Raw genomic sequence first — 17,440 nt, 5'->3', positions numbered from 1 at the left:
TGGTCTAAAATTCTCTTTTTTCGTTGTGTCTCTGCCAGGCTTTGGTATCAGGATGATGTTGGCCTCATAAAATGAGTTAGGGAGGATTCCCTCTTTTTCTGTTGTTTGGAACAGTTTCAGAAGGAATGGTACCAGCTCCTCCTTGTACCTCTGGTAGAATTCGGTTGTGAATCCATGTGGTTCTGGATTTTTTTTGGTTGGTAGGCTATTAATTATTGCCTCAATTTCAGAGCCTGCTATTGTTCTGTTCAGGGATTCAAATTCTTCCTGGTTTAGTCTTGGGAAAGTGTATGTGTCCAGGAATTTATCATTTCTTTTAGGTTTTCTAGTTTATTTGCATAGAGGTGTTTATAGGATTCTCTGATGGTAGTTTGTAGTATGGTATGCAGCATGATATTTTGACATATATATATATATATATATAAACATTGTGACATGACTAAGTCAAGCTAATTAACATATTTATTATTGTACATACTTACCATTTTTTTTTGATGGGAACATATACAATCTATTCCCTTAGCGATTTTCAAGTGTACAATACATTATTATTAACTATAACCCTCATGATATACAATAAATCTTCTGAATTTATTTCTTCTACTTAACTAAAATCTTATATCCTTGAACATCGTCTCCCCAAACCAACCCCACCTCTGCACCCTACTTCAACTTGCTGCTGGTAACCACCATTCCACTCTTTGCTTCTGTGAGTTTGACTTTCTTATATTGCACATATAAATGAAATTGTAAAGTTGTATGCCTTTCTGCACTTCTTGTTTCACTCGGTATCATGTCCTTCAGGTTCTTCCATGTTGTGGCACATGACAGGACTTCCCTCTTTTTGACAGCTGAATAGTATTTCATTGTGTGTACACACCACACATCCATTCATCTGTTGATGGGCACTTAGGTTGGTTTCATATTTTGGGTGTTGTGAATAGTGCTGCAATGAACATGTGAGTGCAGATATCTTTTAAGCAAACTGATCTGATTTCCTCCCTTCCCAATGGCACTGTGGTCCTGCTGTTGAATTTTCTCCAACCTTCTTAATTAGACACTAGGACAACAATCATGGGTGCCTCTTGAGAACATGTTATCGGGCCAACAATTTAACCTTGTCAGAGTCTGGAGCAATTGCAGAAGTGGGGAGAAATCATAGGGGTCTTCTTTGGAAGCACAAACAAAAAAATGTACCAGTGTAGGAAGTGAGTGGGGTGGAACAGGAAGAGAAAGAGAGGGAAGGTTGGACTTTTACAAACTTTATGAGCCAGACAATGCCTCATAAATTACATATAATAGTCAGATAAGTATAACTGAACAGATAAATGGGCCCTGGCTGATTCCACATTATATGCTACATATCCCAAGTCCCTTAAGGAAAGATCCTGATAAATAAGATCACAAAGAAGAGATCAGAAAGAAGGTAAGGATCCACTGAAACACAGTGAGTGCAAGATGAAGGTAAAACTGAGACATCAAGTCATCATTCAACAAATATTGGTAAGCAAAGGTGAGAAGACCATGGATTAAAGAGAGGGCAATAGACTGGATTAAGAAAATGTGGCACATATACACCATGGAATACTATGCAGCCATTAAAAAGGATGAGTTCATGTCCTTTGCAGGGACATGGATGAAGTTGGAAACCATCATTCTCAGCAAACTATCACAAGAACAGAAAACCAAACACCACATGTTCTCACTTGTAAGTGGGAGTTCAACAATAAGAATACATGGACACAGGGCAGAGACCATCACACACAGGGGCCTGTTGGGGGCTGGGGGGCTAGGGGAGGGATAACAGGAGAAATACCTAATGTAGGTGATGAGTTAATGGGTGCAGCAAACCACCACGGCACATGTATACCTATGTAACAAAACCGCACGTCCTGCACATGTACCCCAGAACTTAAAGTATAATAAATAAAAAAGAAAAAAAAGTGAATGACACAAATTTTGAAAACAGAAAAATGGGGGCAGAATTCCTCCTCCCTCATTCTTTCTCCTTTATATACTTTCAGCACAAAACTGAAGTGTAGAACAGGAATAAAGACATCTGAAATCTTGGAGGACTGGAATTCCTGGAAGTGTCTCTGAGCTGGGGTTAAAATGCAGAAGATGGTTAGTCTCTTTGGCATGGAAAACTCCAAACCTAAAGGGCTGATAGAAAGGGTGTTGCAGTCACATGAATGCCTCTAGGAACAGCTGGTAAACATCTATACGTTTAGAAATATTTTTCTGTCTGACTTGGATAAAAATAATCAGTCATTGGCAGAAAACATTTCAATTTCTTTCTGATTTTGTGCAATAATAGCTTGGAAAGGCCCACACATGTGCGTGATATCTGCAGTTTGTAGAAGCCTTTCTTCCACTTCTCTGATAAAGTGAAATAGCCATGGTGACGCATATTGTTTATCTAGTTGCCATAAAAAGACTACTACATGATAGGTGGTGAGGCCTACAGAACTCAGTAAACAGACACAACCGGGCCTTGCACTGCTCCCTGCCTTCACTTCCTGATGGTGCTGTGAATGAATGGCTCCAGGCCACCAAGCGCAAGAGTCACAGCTGTCAGTTCCACCCAGGATGTTTCTACTGTCTCTTTAGCCAATGAGCTTGGAGGGATTTTTGTTTTCAGTGTGACATTTGCATGCCTGTTGTCATTTCCATTCCTTGATTCTGAATCATCTGAATTTTCTTCTCTCCTTGAAGAAAAATGTGTGGGACTGCTTTCCTCTGTGATGTGTGATGTCAGAGAGGACTAAACTTAACCAGGCACAATTATCCATTTTGGGCACAGCTGTTGGCCAAACCCTAAGGAATCAGATGGCCAAAATTGTCTCAGGATGCCAATATTGCCTCTGAGGATAGCAAGTCTTACTTTAGCGTTTTAAAATGTCCTTGAAGCAGAAAAGAACAATTTATTCTCCCAGGTAGGAAAGTCCATCTGCAAAGTTACAAGTCTTAAATTAGTGAGCTTTCAAATGTAGTTTAGAGAACTCTAGATATTTCTAGAAGGAAGCTGTACAAGAACATCTTGAAAAACTACCCCTCAGATACTACCTTAAAGCCCCAGTAGGATTTAAGTTTTATGGGAATAAAACATAAGATAAAAAAGATTTTCAAAGCTGCCTGAAGATCTCCGGAGCTTGAGAACATCACTTCTTCTGTTTATTTCTTACATAATTCTTCAGTTATCTCTTGTTCAAGGTTCAAATTCATAGATTAAATGGACTTATGGTGTTGTTAAAGGGAGAGTAATTATTATCCAAGAAATCTATGGAATGTCAGAGGCATGCAGGTAAAAACACAGTATTGAACCTGGTTCTTTGATTCATAGTCCAAATTCAATTATTATAATTGCAGAAATAAGGCTGTAATATACCTGGAGAAAAATAGAAAAATAGAAAGGCTGTTGGTGATACTCATCTTCTAAAAGGAAATGTGATTTAATACATTATAAATTAATGTATTCCACACAACAAGCTGAAATACACGAAAACTTTTTATCCACAAAAATGTTTAATGGGTTGTTATGATACAAAACAATTGAAAACTCTAAATGTTCATCAATAATGGAATATTTCAATAAGTTGTAGCACTTTTATATGTTGGAATATTATTCAGCAGTTTATGATGATGTTCTCACAGTATTTGTAATCACATGGGGAAAAGGCTACTATGATGTTTTGTGAATAGAAGTAGGATATATAGATGTGTGTAGTATACAGTATATACAACACATATCTATATATCCTAAAAGGATATACATATGTACACACACACACACATATATCTCCTACTTTTATCCTATATATAAAAATAGAATTTCGCCCTAGGTACCTAAATCTGTACATTACAAAAAGTATTGAGTGTAAAATCCAACAAATCTTAGTTGTATCTTTTTATTGTCCAATTCTTTGGGATTTCCCATAAGGCAGATATACTATAAAAATGACTTTATATTAAAAAACAGGATATATTTTAAAGCTATTAAACAGCACTTTGTCAAGTCCTTTGCTCTTTCCCCTGTTTCACTTAGTCATTCATCAAGTTCTAAAGTAAAACTGCTTTATTAATAAACAGAAATTCTATTAAATGTACGAGTTTTCAGTCAGGCAGCATTTCCTTTTCTGATGACTTCAATGTCTATGCATACATACTCTTAGCATTTTTATTTGTAGAGTCCTGTATTCCTTAACATCTCTGAAATATTCCTCTTCATGCAATTGGCAAATCTAAAGGTTTTTTTAGGTTTTTCAATTAGGAGATAAAGATTAAACCTTTAGCTGGAGTAACTAGCTGTCTCTAGCAAGTGCATTACTGGGCTCAAATGACTTGCTTAGGCTGCAGATTTCTCCCTGGGCTGAGTGAATTTTGATGTTCCCTGGGCTGTTCCCTGGGTGGCTGGCTCCTACCCACTCTGGGTCAAAAAGAGCAGACCCTAATCAAATCAACATCAACTCTCCCTGGGAAGTGATTTTATGGCTTCCAAAGGTCGCATAAATTAGGAGGTTGGCTGAGGCTTTTATGTGGAAAACGGTGATATAATTTGAAAGGTCATATTTTCTCTAACCAGTCACCTCACATAAAATGTGCTTTTATAAGCTCTATTATAAAGACCTTGTGATCCAGCAGCATTAGAACCAGGCCTGGGAATTAAAGCACCAGGACTTTCAATCTGTCATTGTGTTGCTGGGTGGGTCTGAGCAAATCTAACCATGAGCATCTCAATTGCCTTTTCTAAAAAAAATTGACTTACTATATTGTAACTGATAACCAATGAAATTTTTCCAAGGGCCTACAAAACATAGTCTTATGTGAATGCTTTTTAATGAGTATCATCTATGCTATATATTTGACTTAAACCATCTTCTGAAATACTTTTATAATGCTATAGATAGGACCTATTTCATAAAGAGCCATTGCTTTGCCTCAAAAATCTTTTCTATAATTTGAGTGCCCAGGAAGGGTCACAGTACTTTGGAATTAAAATTTGGTGTCTTAATCAAATGGTGGCTCACTCCTCTGGTCCCAGCTACTCAAGAGGCTAAGATAGGAGGATTGCTTGAGCCTGGGAGGTTGAGACTGAAGGGAGCTGTGATGGTGCCACTGCCCTTCAGCCTGGGTGACAAAGCGAGACACTGTCTTAAAAACAATCCTAATTTTCATAGTTAAGATGCTGGAGCCATTTGTGCACTTAGGAAAGATGGTATACTGTTTCAGCCTTTGAATGAAATGCAAACAAAAATAAACCACACTTGAAATGTACTAGACTTTCCCAGTCAAATGGGGGACATTTAGAATACATGTTGTACCAGAGTTAATGTGTGGTATCCAAGTTTTTTATCATTCAATGTGCAATATTCCCGTACAACATTAGCTTGGCAAATAATCAGAGCAACCGGTTAATCATTAGCCAGTATGCAGGCTTTGACTATAGACCTGTGTTGAAAAACAAATATATTTATGAAAGAAAGGAAAGGAATGTTGAAAGAGAAAGAAAAACGTTTTGCAAAATATCCTATCGAACCTTTTTTCTACAGCATCTTGGTACCTCTACAATGTCACGATTCAAAATCATTTTCAATGTGAAGGCTTGCTCCTAGAAAGCAACTTCTTGCATTTGTCTAATCAGTGGATGAGCTGGAACTGCTCTATTGGCACAAGATTAATAAACGCTTCCAAAAAAAGTGGTCTTTAGAATATTTCTTAAAATTTTTGTTCTTACAACAAAAAACATAATGCCAATAGAGGAAAATATATGTCTACATATGTAGGATATGAGTTTGACTTAAAATATGTATATATCCATAAGAAAAAGATTGGAATGGAATATTCAAAATGTTAGTGGTGCTTGTCTCCAAAACATAGAGTTATTGATGGCGTTAATTTTCATTTTAAACCTCTCCATGGGTCTTTAAAAATTGAGCTATAATTCGCATATCATAAAATTCACATTTTTTAAAGTGTAAAATTCAGTGGTTTTTAGTATACCCACAAGAGTATCCAACCATCACCTCTGTCTAATGCCAAAACACTTTCATCACACCAAAAAGAAACTCAGTACCATTTAGCAGTCATTCCCTATTCCTCCTTGCCCCCAAGCCCCTGGAAACTACTAAGTTACATTCTGTCTCCGTGGGGTTTCCTGGTCTAGGTATTTTCTATAAATGGACACAACATGTAGTCTTTTGGGTCTGTTTTCTTTCACTTAGCATAATGTTTCCAAGGTTTTTCTATGTTGTATCATGTATCAGTACTTCATTACTATTTTATGGCTGAATAATGTTCCATTTGGATATAACATATTTTGTTTATCCACTCATGAGTTGATGAATATTTGGGTTGTTTTCACTTATTGACTATTATGAGTAATGCTGCTATGAACATGCATGCATAAGTTTTTGTGTGGACATAAGCTTTCAATTCTCTTGGGCATGTGTTTAGGAGTAGAATTGCTGAATCTTATTATTAAACTCTATCTTTAGTTTTGAGGACCTGCCAAATCGTTTTCCACAGTGGCTGTGCCATTTTTACATACCCACCAGCAATTTACGATGGTTCCAATTTTTTCACATCTTCCACAGCACTTACATTTGTTCATTTTTCTTGATTCTAGACATCCTAGTGGGTGTGAATTTGTATGACATTGTGGTTTGCTTTGCATTTCCCCTAGAGATAATGATATTAGGCATCTTTTCATGTGCTTATTGGCCATCTGTATATCTTATGTGGAGAAATGTCTATTCAGATCCTTTGCCCATTTTAAAATTGGATTATTTCTCATCTTGTTACGGAGTTACAAGGGTTCTGTATATATTCTAAATATATGTACCTATTAGCTCTATGATTTGTAAGTGTTTTCACTTTCTCAAAGGTGTCCTTTGAAGCTCAAAAGTTTTTGTTTTGAAAAATGCAATTTACCTATTTTATTATTATTATTATTATTCCTTGTGCTTTTGGAGTAATAACTAGAAATCACTGTCTAATCTCAGGTCATAAAGACTTAATGCCTATGGTTCATTTGAAGACATTTACAGTTTTGTCACTTACATATAGAGTTTTGAATAGATTTTTCTGCGGTGCGAAGTAGGAATCCAAATTCATTATTTTTACACATGGATATCTAATTATCTCAGCACAATTTGTTGAAAAAATTATTATTTTCTAAATCAATTGTCTTGGCACCCTTGTTAAAAAATTAGCTGTAAATGGACTGGGTGTGATGGCTCATGCCTGTAATCCCAGCACTTTGAGAGACTGAGGCGGGCAGATCACCTGAGGTCAGGAATTTGAGACCGGCCTGACTAATGTTGTGAAACCCTGTCTCTACTAAAAATACAAAATTAGCTGGGTGTGGTGGCACATGCCTGTAATCCCAACTACTCAGGAGGCTGAGGCAGAAGAATCACCTGAACCCAGGAGGTGGAGGTTGCAGTGTGCTGAGATCGCACCATTGCACCTCAGCCTGGGCAACAAGAGCAAAACTCCGTCTTAAAAAAAGAAAAAAAAGCTGTAAATGTAGCAAGGTTCTTTCTTCTTTGTCTTTCTTTCTCTTTGTTTATTCTCAATTCTATTCCATTGACCTATATGTCTATCCTGGACGAGTAACACACAGTCTCAATTGGAAATAGAAACAGAGAATTATCCAAATTTTTTCTTCTTTTTCAAGGTTGTTTTGGCTTTTTGGGCCTCTTAAATTTCTGAGTTTGAGTATCAGTTTGTTAATTTCCCTAAAAAAGGAAGCTGGAATTGTGAGACTGATTGAATTAAATCTGTAGATCAATTTGGAGAATATTGCCATTTTTACCATATTAAATCTTCCAAATTATGAACATGGCATGCCTTTCCATCTATTTATGTCTTTTTAAATTTCCTTTGAGTTTTTTTTTTATTTTTCAATATAGAATACCAAACTTTTTTGTTAAATTTATTACTAAGTATTTTATTATTTTTGATACTATTACAGATGCAATAATAGCTTTCTTTCTTAATTTTTTTCAGATTATTCATTGCTAGTGTGTGGAAAAACAGTTGATTTTTGTATACTGATCTTATATCCTGCAATCTTGCTGAACTAATTTATTAGTTCTAATAGTGTTTTTGTGGATTTTTTAAAAAGAATTTTCTATATGCAAGATTATGTCATCGGGAAATAGAGATAGTTTTACTTGTTTCTTTCCAGTCTGTATTCCTTTCATTACTTCTTCTTGCTTAATTGCTCTGGCTAGAATGTTAAATTCAATGTTGAATAGACATTATGAGAGGGGTATACCTGTCCCATTTCTGATCTTAAGGGGAAAGTTTTCAGTCTTTTACCATTAAGAATAATGTTAATAGTGGGTTTTTACAGATGCCCTTTATCAATTTAAGGAAGTACTCTTAGGAACCTGGGAGACAGAGCTTGCAGTGAGCTGAGATCGCGCCACTGCACCACTTCAGCCTGGGTGACAGAGCAAGAGACTCTGTCTCAAAAAAAAAAAAAAAAAAGGATTCTTAGGTTCTTGTGTGTTTTATCATAAAAATAAAATGCTGTTAGGTGTTTGTCAAATGTCTTTTCTGTGCCCATTGCCCATTGAGATGATCATGTGGATTTTGTCCTTTATTATATTATAATAGTTATGTAATACATTACTGTGTCAAGCAGCACACCAGCATGGCACATGTATACATAGGTAACAAACCTGCACATTGTGCATATGTACCCTAGAACTTAAAGTATAATAATAAAAAAGAAGAACTGAACTTAAGAGACCTGAGCTGCAGGGTCTAGGTAGCCAATTAAAATAATAAGCCAAAGTGAAAGTAACAGTCAAACTTTTAATCATTTATGGTGATAATATAAGCAAGAGGCTAAACAGGAAAAAGTGCTGGCTCTCTCAATGTTCCCTTTTTCCCCCATGGAATGGTGTTGAGAGGAGTCAGATGTATCATTGCACACATGGGGATTATCTCACTGCTAAGGGATTCCTCCCAAAAAGGCTCCTGCTGTTTCCTGACCCAGGGGATGGAAGGGGAAGAGACAAAAAGGAGTGGGAAAGTAGTTAATACTAAGTCAGAGTAAAGAAAAGTGTCTTCAAGGTCCCCCAGGCTTAGTAGATGCACCTGAAAAGACCTTGGTCAAGGGCCTCCTGCTAATGACACCTTTATCCTGAGCTAGGAATGGAAATATGCATAACTAGCCAGGGGAAACTGAGTCTTTGACTGCAATTTTCATTGGAGCCTGCAGTGCACTAGCTGTAGCTGTACTCCATGTCTTGTGTAGAGAAGGTGGCTTTCCCCCAAGAGGCCTGCCAGGTAAAGCTTTTGAAATTGGTCCTGTGGTCAGACCTGAAAAATTGCACATAATATTTTGGGAGTCAGACTACTTATGTATTACATTGATTTTTGTATGCTAAACCAGTATTTCATTACTGAAATAAATCTCATTTAATGGTCATGATGTATAATTCTTGATATATGTTGCCAGATTTAGATTGCTAGTTTTGTTTTGTTTTTGAGGATTTTTGTGTCCATATTCAAAAGGGATATTCGTTTGCACTTTTTTGTTAGATATACTATTGTCTAGTTTTGGTATCAGAATTATCCTAAGCTCATAAAATGAGGTCTGAAATGTTTTCTATTTTTTATATAAGTTTATGAAGATCTGATGTTAATTCCTTAAACATTTGGTTGATTCACCAATGAAGTCAGTTGGTCCTGGAATTTTCTTTATGGGAATTTTTAAATTGTTAGTTCAATCTCTTTTCTTGCTATATGTCTATTCAGATATTTTATTTCTTCTTGAGTCACTTTTGGTAGTTTATGTCTTTCTAAGAATGTGTTCATTTTGTTTTGATTATTTAATCTGTTACCATATATTTGTTCATGGTAGTATTCTTTTGGGGCCCAACTAGCAACAAATTCTCTGGTTCTATATATGGGGAATGTCTTAATTTCTCTTTCCTCTTTAAGAAGTGGTTTTGCTTAGTTGACAGTTTTTGTTTTTTCTTTTGTCACTCTGACTCTGTGATTGGCACCATGGTTTCTAACAAAAATTAACTGTTAAAAATTTAGAGGATCCCTTTTATATACGTGATGAGCTGCTTTTCTCTTGTGGCTTTCAAGATTTTCTCTTTGTCTTTTTCAACAGTTTTATTATGAGTTTTGGTGTGAATCTTCTTGTTTGTCTACTTGGATTCATTCAGCTTCTTGAATGTGTAGATTGCTGTTTTTTAAACACATTTTGGAAAATTTTGGTCATTATTTATTCAAATATTCCTTTCTTTCCCTTCTGCTTTCTTTTTCTTTTGAAACTCTTATTACACTTATGTTGGATATGGTATCTTGCAATGTTCTAAGGCTCTGATTTCTTTGATTTCTTTTTTTTTTTTCCATTCTTTTTTCTTTCTATTCTTCAGAGTGGATACATTTGATTGATCTGTTTTCAAGTTCACAGATTCTCTTTTGCCAGTTCAAATCTGCTGTTGAATGTCTCTACTAAATTTTTCATTTCAGTTATTATACTTTTCAACATCAGACTTTCTGTTTGACTCTTTTTTATAATTTATATCTCTTTATTGATAGTCTCTGGTGAGATGTTGTTTTTACATTTTAGTTCTTCAGATACTATTTACTTGAGTTCTTTGAGCATATTTAAAATAACTGATTTAAAGTATCTGCCTAGTAAATTCAACATTTAGGGCTTCCTCAAAGACAGTTTTCATTGATTACTTTCATCCTTGCATGTGGGCTGTCTCACAATTTTTTGTTGAAAGCTGGACACTTTGAAAAATATATTTCAACTCTAGAAATAAGAACCTTCCCTTTCTCTGAAAGAGAAAATCATGGTAATTTAAATCTCTGTGTATATGCTTACTTGGATATTGCCATGATTCTTTTGGAAAGCTGCAAAAGAAAGTAGAGAAGTGAAGTCTTCTGTTGAGCATATTTGGCCTTCACGAAACCCTTTTTAGTTTGTATTGCATTCTTGAAAACTTGTTGGCATGTTAGACAGCTTTACAGGCAGACAGAAAAGCAAGAATAAACTAAACGCAAATTTAGTAGAAGGAAAGAAATAATGAATATTAGAGCAGAAATGAATAAAATTGAGAATAAAAATAATACAGAAGATCAACAAATGAAAAGTTGACTTTTTGAAAAGATAAACAAAATTGACAATCTTTCAGTTAGACTAAGAAAATTGGAAAACTCAAATATATAAAATCAGAAACAAAAAAGGAGGCATAACAATGAAGACCACAGAAATCCAAAGAATCATTAGAGACTATGATGAACAACTATATGTGAACAAATTGGAAAACCTAGAAGAAGTGGATAAATTCCTGGACACATATAACCTTCCAAGATTGAACCATGAAAATAGAAAACCTCAACAAAGCAATAATGAGTAATGAGATTGAAGCTCCACCAAACATTTAAAGAAAAACTAGCACAAGTTCTACTCAAAGTCTTCCAAAATTTGAAGAGGAGGGAATACTTCCAAATGTATTCTATGAGAGCAGCATTCCCCTGTTACCAAAATCACACAAGCACACAACAGCAAAAAGACTACAGGACAGTCACTGATCAATATGTGTATATTAAAAAACCTCAACAAAATACTAGCAATTTGAATTCTACAATAAATTAAAGGGATCGTTTATCAGGATCAAGTGAGATTTATCCCAGGGATGCAAGAGTGGTTTAACATATGCAAATCAGTGAAAATAATACATCACATTAACAGAACCAAGAACAAAAATTGTACAATCATTCCAATAGATGCTGAAAAACACTTAATAAAATTCAACATTCCTTTATGATACAAACCTTCAACAAATGGGGTATAGAAGCAACATACCTCAAAATAATAAAGACCGTATTTGACAAACTCATAGCTAACATCATACTGAATGGGAGAAACACTGAAAGTTTTTCTTCTAAGATCTGGAACAAGACAAGAATGCCCACTTACACCACTTTTATTCAATATAATATGGAATTCCTGGTCAGAGTAATGAGGCAAGAGAAAGAAATAAAGGTCAAATCGGAAAGGAAAAAGTCAAATTAGTCTTGTTTCCAAATGACACAGTCTCACACTTAGAAAAGCCTAGAAAATCCACCAAAAAACTGTTAGAACTGGTAAACAAATTCAGTAAAGTTGCAGGTACAAAATCGACGTACAAAAATCAGTAGCATTTATATATGTCAACTATCTGAACAACCTGAAAAAGAAATCAAGAAAGCAATCTCATTTGTAGTAGTTACAAATAATATAAAATGCTTAGAAATCCATCTAACCAAAGTGAAAATTCTATCAAAGGAAGGCAATAAAACACTGATGAAAGAAATTGAAGAGGACACCAAAAAAAAAAAAAAAAGGAAATATATTTCATGCTCATGGATAGAATTAATATTGTTAAAATGACAATTGTTCCCAAAACAATGTACAGATTCAATGCAATCCCTATCAATATACGAATGGCATTCTTCACAAAACTGAAAAGAAGTTTTAAAATTTATATGGAGCTACACAAATCCTAAATACAAAGCTGGAGGCATCACACTACCTAACTTCAAAATATACTACAAAGCTATAATAATCAAATCAGAATGGTACTGGAATAAAAGCAGACACATAGAATAGAGAACCCAGATATAAATCCACACATTTAAAGCCGAACTCATTTTTGACAAAGGTACCAAGAACATACAATAGAAAAAAGACAGTCTCTGAGAAATGGTGCTGGGAAAACAAGATAACAATATGCAGAAGTATGAAATTAGAATTCTATCTGTCACCATACACAAAAGTCAACTCAAAATGGATTAAAGACTTTAAGACCTGAAATTATAAAACTACTAGAAGAGAACAATGGGGAAATGGTCCAGAACTTGATATGGGCACATATTTTTCTTGTGTAAGACTTGGGTAAAAGGACAGACCATCAAAGCAAAAATGAACAAATGGGACCATATTAAACTAAAAAGCTTCTGCACAGCAAGTGAACCTATCAAAAAAGTGAAGAGACAGCCTAAAGAATGGCAGAAAATATTCACAAACTCTCTATCTGACAAGAAATTAATACCTGAAATATATAAGGAACTCAAGCAACTCCATAACCAAAAAAAAATTCAATTAAAAACTGGGCAAAAGATCTGAACACGTATTCCTCAAAATAAGACATACAAATGGCCAATGTGTATATGAAAAATAGTTTGACATCACTAATCATCAGAGAAATGCAAATCAAAACCATAGTGAGATATCTCACTCCAGTTAAAATGGCAGTTATCAAAAAAACATAGAATAATGGATGCTGGTGAGGATATGGAGAACGGGGAATTCTCAAACTCTGTTGGTGGGCATGTAAATTAGGAGAACTACTGTGGAAAGCTATATTCAGGTTTCTCAAAATACTAAAAATAGAAGTACCATGTGGTCCAGCAATTCCACCAGTGGGTATACACCCAAAAGATATCAATATGCTGAAAAGATATCTGCACTCTCACATTTGTTGCAAGACTATTTACAGTAGACAAAATATGGAATCAGACTAAGTGCCTATTAATGAATGAATGGATAAAGAAAATGTAGCATATATACACAATAGAATATTATTCATCCATTAAAAAGAATAAAATCCTGTCGTTGTAGCAACATGGAAGGAACTGGAGGACATTACATTAAATGAAGTAAGCCAGAAAGACATAACACACATATTCTCACTCATATGTGGGAGCAAAACAGAATGGATCTCATGAAGATGGGGAGTAGATTTGTGGTTACCAGAGGCCGGGAAAGGTGGGGGGGAGTGGGGAAAATAAAAAATACATAAATATAAACAGTAAAAATAATAAAGTTCAGACAAATAAATAATAGTTATTATGTAATAATATATAATAAGTCTATATACTAATAAAGATAAAGTTCAAAGGTATGCTATTTAAATCAATTCTATACTGAATCCTGTTGCAAAGTGATACATCATACCTATAATGATTTTACATAAAATCAAACATTTCATACAGTAGTAGTTCTATTGAAATAGAATGACATCTTCACCTCTTTCTGAAAACAAGTTTACAAGGTCAAGTGTGCTTTTGGGTAAAGTATTATGTAGGTTTTATTCACAGGACTGCTGTAAACCATTGTTTACTTTTCAAAGTAAACTTAAACCAGATTTGAAATGGTTCCAGAGAAGTAGGCTGCCTGTTGTCTATCACCTTCATTTCCATGGGAGTTGCAAAGTACTCACCTAAGTTCATTTTCCAGGGCAGTGTTTACAGGGATCAGAAGCAATTCTAATTGTAGTGACCCAGACACTTCATAACCTCCACGCAGAGACCTCAGATCCAGACACTTGCTTGTCCTCTAGTTGAGTTCTCCCTCTCTCATAGGCATTGCTGCTTAATCTCCCTCTCTCACAGGCATTTCTCAGTGGGTAGAGAATATATGAGATGGACAGCACATGAAACTTTGTCCATGACCGCATTTTTTGGGATGGCCAAGCATTTACTGCATGCGTCTTCAATGCCAACTACTTTTCATGTATTATTCCTTTTAATTCCACAAGCCTATAAGATAGGAACTGCTATTATCCTCATCTTTCAAATGAGGAAAATTAGGCTTGGGGAAGTTAAATAATATGTCCAAGGTCACTTGGGAATTGGTGCAAACAGAAGTCAAACCACTATTCCTCCTACTATGATATTCTGCTGTTAAAAATTTAGCATCTTCCAGAGTAGAGAAAGACACGAGCCAAGAAGAGGCTTGACTATGACCTGGATTTTGGAGATGATGGAATTGTGACAGAAATGACTAAAGCTGTATAGTGCTTCCGTGTTACAGTAATGGCTCCACATTCCTTTTTGGACATTAGGTACCATGTGGTACTTCCTGGCTGGCGTATTTAATTGTTGGTAGAAGACCTCCAGTAACACTATCTTCTCTGGTGAAGTGATCAGCCATCTTGAAAATACATGTTGAAATGGAAGTAAAGCAAGATCACAAAGCCTATCCTGGACATTCACCTGGACTAGCAGTATACACTATGAGAATCAGAAATAAGATTTTACTAAGTTTAAACTGTGATTTTTGGGGTTATTTAATATTACAGCACTGTCATTCTTATCCAGACTAATATGAGGAAGGTAACTGCTCCTTTTGTATAGTATTCACTGTTTTGCAACATAAAGTCTACAGAGCAAGCTTGTGATAACCTACAGAAGAATGTGAGAATTAGGGCCCATATGCATTGAGTTTTAATGTAAACACGGTTTTCATCTCCATTTTGATACTTAGGTGTCTGCAAATGTGCCTAGAATAGAACTGGGATTTCTTCTTTTCTAGATCAATAAAACCCTAATTAGTTGACTTTTCTGGTCTACTTCAAAACCTTGTTTTTGTGTCACATCATTTGTTTATTCTTGATTTTCATTTGCTTTTCCTTTACCCAAATGCTGTGGCAGAGGAAGCTTGCCATATGTTTTATGAATTAACCAATAAACTCATTTAACAGAATTATTTGTTCATTACAGACAATCCTCATGAACCCATTAGGGCAAGACCAAGGGAAAAGTAAGCACAAATCTCAATTACTCTGCCTTGGCCCAAATGCCTTCTGTGTTCAGATACCTTAGTGTCAACAAGTTATGGGGTGTGTGTGTGTGTGTGTGTGTGTGTTTTCTTTTTAATCAGTTTCTTTCTTTGAAATGGTTGACTTTGCTTTCACACATGATCAAGTTGTGAAGTTTTATTTTCCATGAAAAGAAACTGAACTGAAACTGAAACTTCTCTATCAGTTATTCAAATGGATTATTTTATGCCTCATTAGCATCCATTATCTCTAGAAGGAAGTAAGATAGGACTCTAAAAGGGTTACTGCACTACAACTAACAGCTGGAAACAAACTATGCTTCAAGGAAACAAATAAAAATAGCAAAGAGACGTTAACCTGGGAGCTTACAGAAAGAGTGATGAAGGGAGGTTGCAGACGAAGTCTTGTGGAGCAATGGAAGCAGTTCCAGTTCTCCAGGGGGTCTGAGATTTACACCTGATAGAAGTGCTTGGCACCTGGTAACGGATTTTGTCCATTGATGCTGATAAGAAATGCTAATACATTTTATAGAAGGCTTAGCAAAGAATGCCTCATAAAAGGGAAAAGTGTCATTCTTTTTGTTTTAGACTATTTTCTGCTGCTCTAACAGAATACCACAGACTGGGCAGTTTATAAAGAAAATATATTATTTGACTAATTGTTCTGGAGGCTGGAAAGTCCATAATAACGGTGCCGGACATCTGGCAAGGGCTATTCCATGGTGCAAAGTGAAAGGAAGAACAGCCGGCAAGCGAGACTCACGGAGAATAGGGGCTGAACCCTCATGAAACAGACCCATTCCTGCAATTAATCCATTCATGAAGGCAGAGTCTTTATGACTGTATCACCTTTTAAAGATCCTACCTCTTAATCCTGTCACAATGGCAAATAAATTTCAGCATGAGTTTTGGAGGATACATTCAAGGCAGTATTTTTTTTTTTTTTTTCCCCGAGATGGAGTCTTGCTTCGTAGCCCAGGCTAGAGTGCAGTGGTGCAATCTGGCTCACTGCAAGCTCCGCCTCTGGGTTCACGCCATTCTCCTGCCTCAGCCTCCCGAGTAGCTGGGACTACAGGCGACCGCTACCATGCCTGGCTAATTTTTTGTATTTTTAGTAGAGACGGGGTGTCACCGTGGTCTCGATCTCCTGACCTTGTGATCTGCCCGCCTTGGCCTCCCAAAGTGCTGGGATTATGGGCGTGAGCCACCATGCCCGGCCGGCAGTGTATTTTTTAAAAACTTGAACAGTGATTTTTTTTTTTTTTTTTTTTTTTTTTTTTTGAGACAGCGTTTTGCACGGTAACCCAGGCTGGAGTGCAAAGGTGTGATCTCAACTCATTACAACCTCTGCCTCCTAGGCTCTAGATATCCTCCCACCTCAGCTTCTTGAGTAGCTGGGACTACAGACGTGCACCACCACGCCCACTAATTTTCGTTTTTTTTTTTTTTTTTTCTTTTTTTGTGTAGACAGGGTTTCGCCATGTTGCCCAGGCTGGTCTCAAGCCCGTGGACTCAAGCAATCTACCTTTCCAAAATGCTGAGATTACAGATGTGAGCCACCGCACCCAACCCAGTGGTTTTTTTTTTGTTTGTTTTTGTTTTTTTTTCCCTCAAGTGCTTGACCCTGCCAGTTGCTAGGGATGTGGGGACAAATAAGCACATAGGTGAAAGATGTGTGTTGTAACTTCACAAAGCAATGTACACTCTTATCAACTGGGTGTTAGTCAGGAAGCAGTTAGCATGCTCACATAGAGTTCAATAAAGAAACTATTTATAGGGGAGTCACCACAGTGAAGCAAAACCAAGATAATATAATATCCCAGAGCTAGTCAGAGCAGGACATCGCTGCCAAGA

The sequence above is a fragment of the Colobus angolensis genome, unplaced genomic scaffold (genome assembly GCF_000951035.1).
Source record: "Colobus angolensis palliatus isolate OR3802 unplaced genomic scaffold, Cang.pa_1.0 Scaffold304, whole genome shotgun sequence".
NCBI classification, from domain to species: Eukaryota; Metazoa; Chordata; class Mammalia; order Primates; family Cercopithecidae; genus Colobus; species Colobus angolensis.
Note: the sequence above shows the minus strand (reverse complement) of the source record.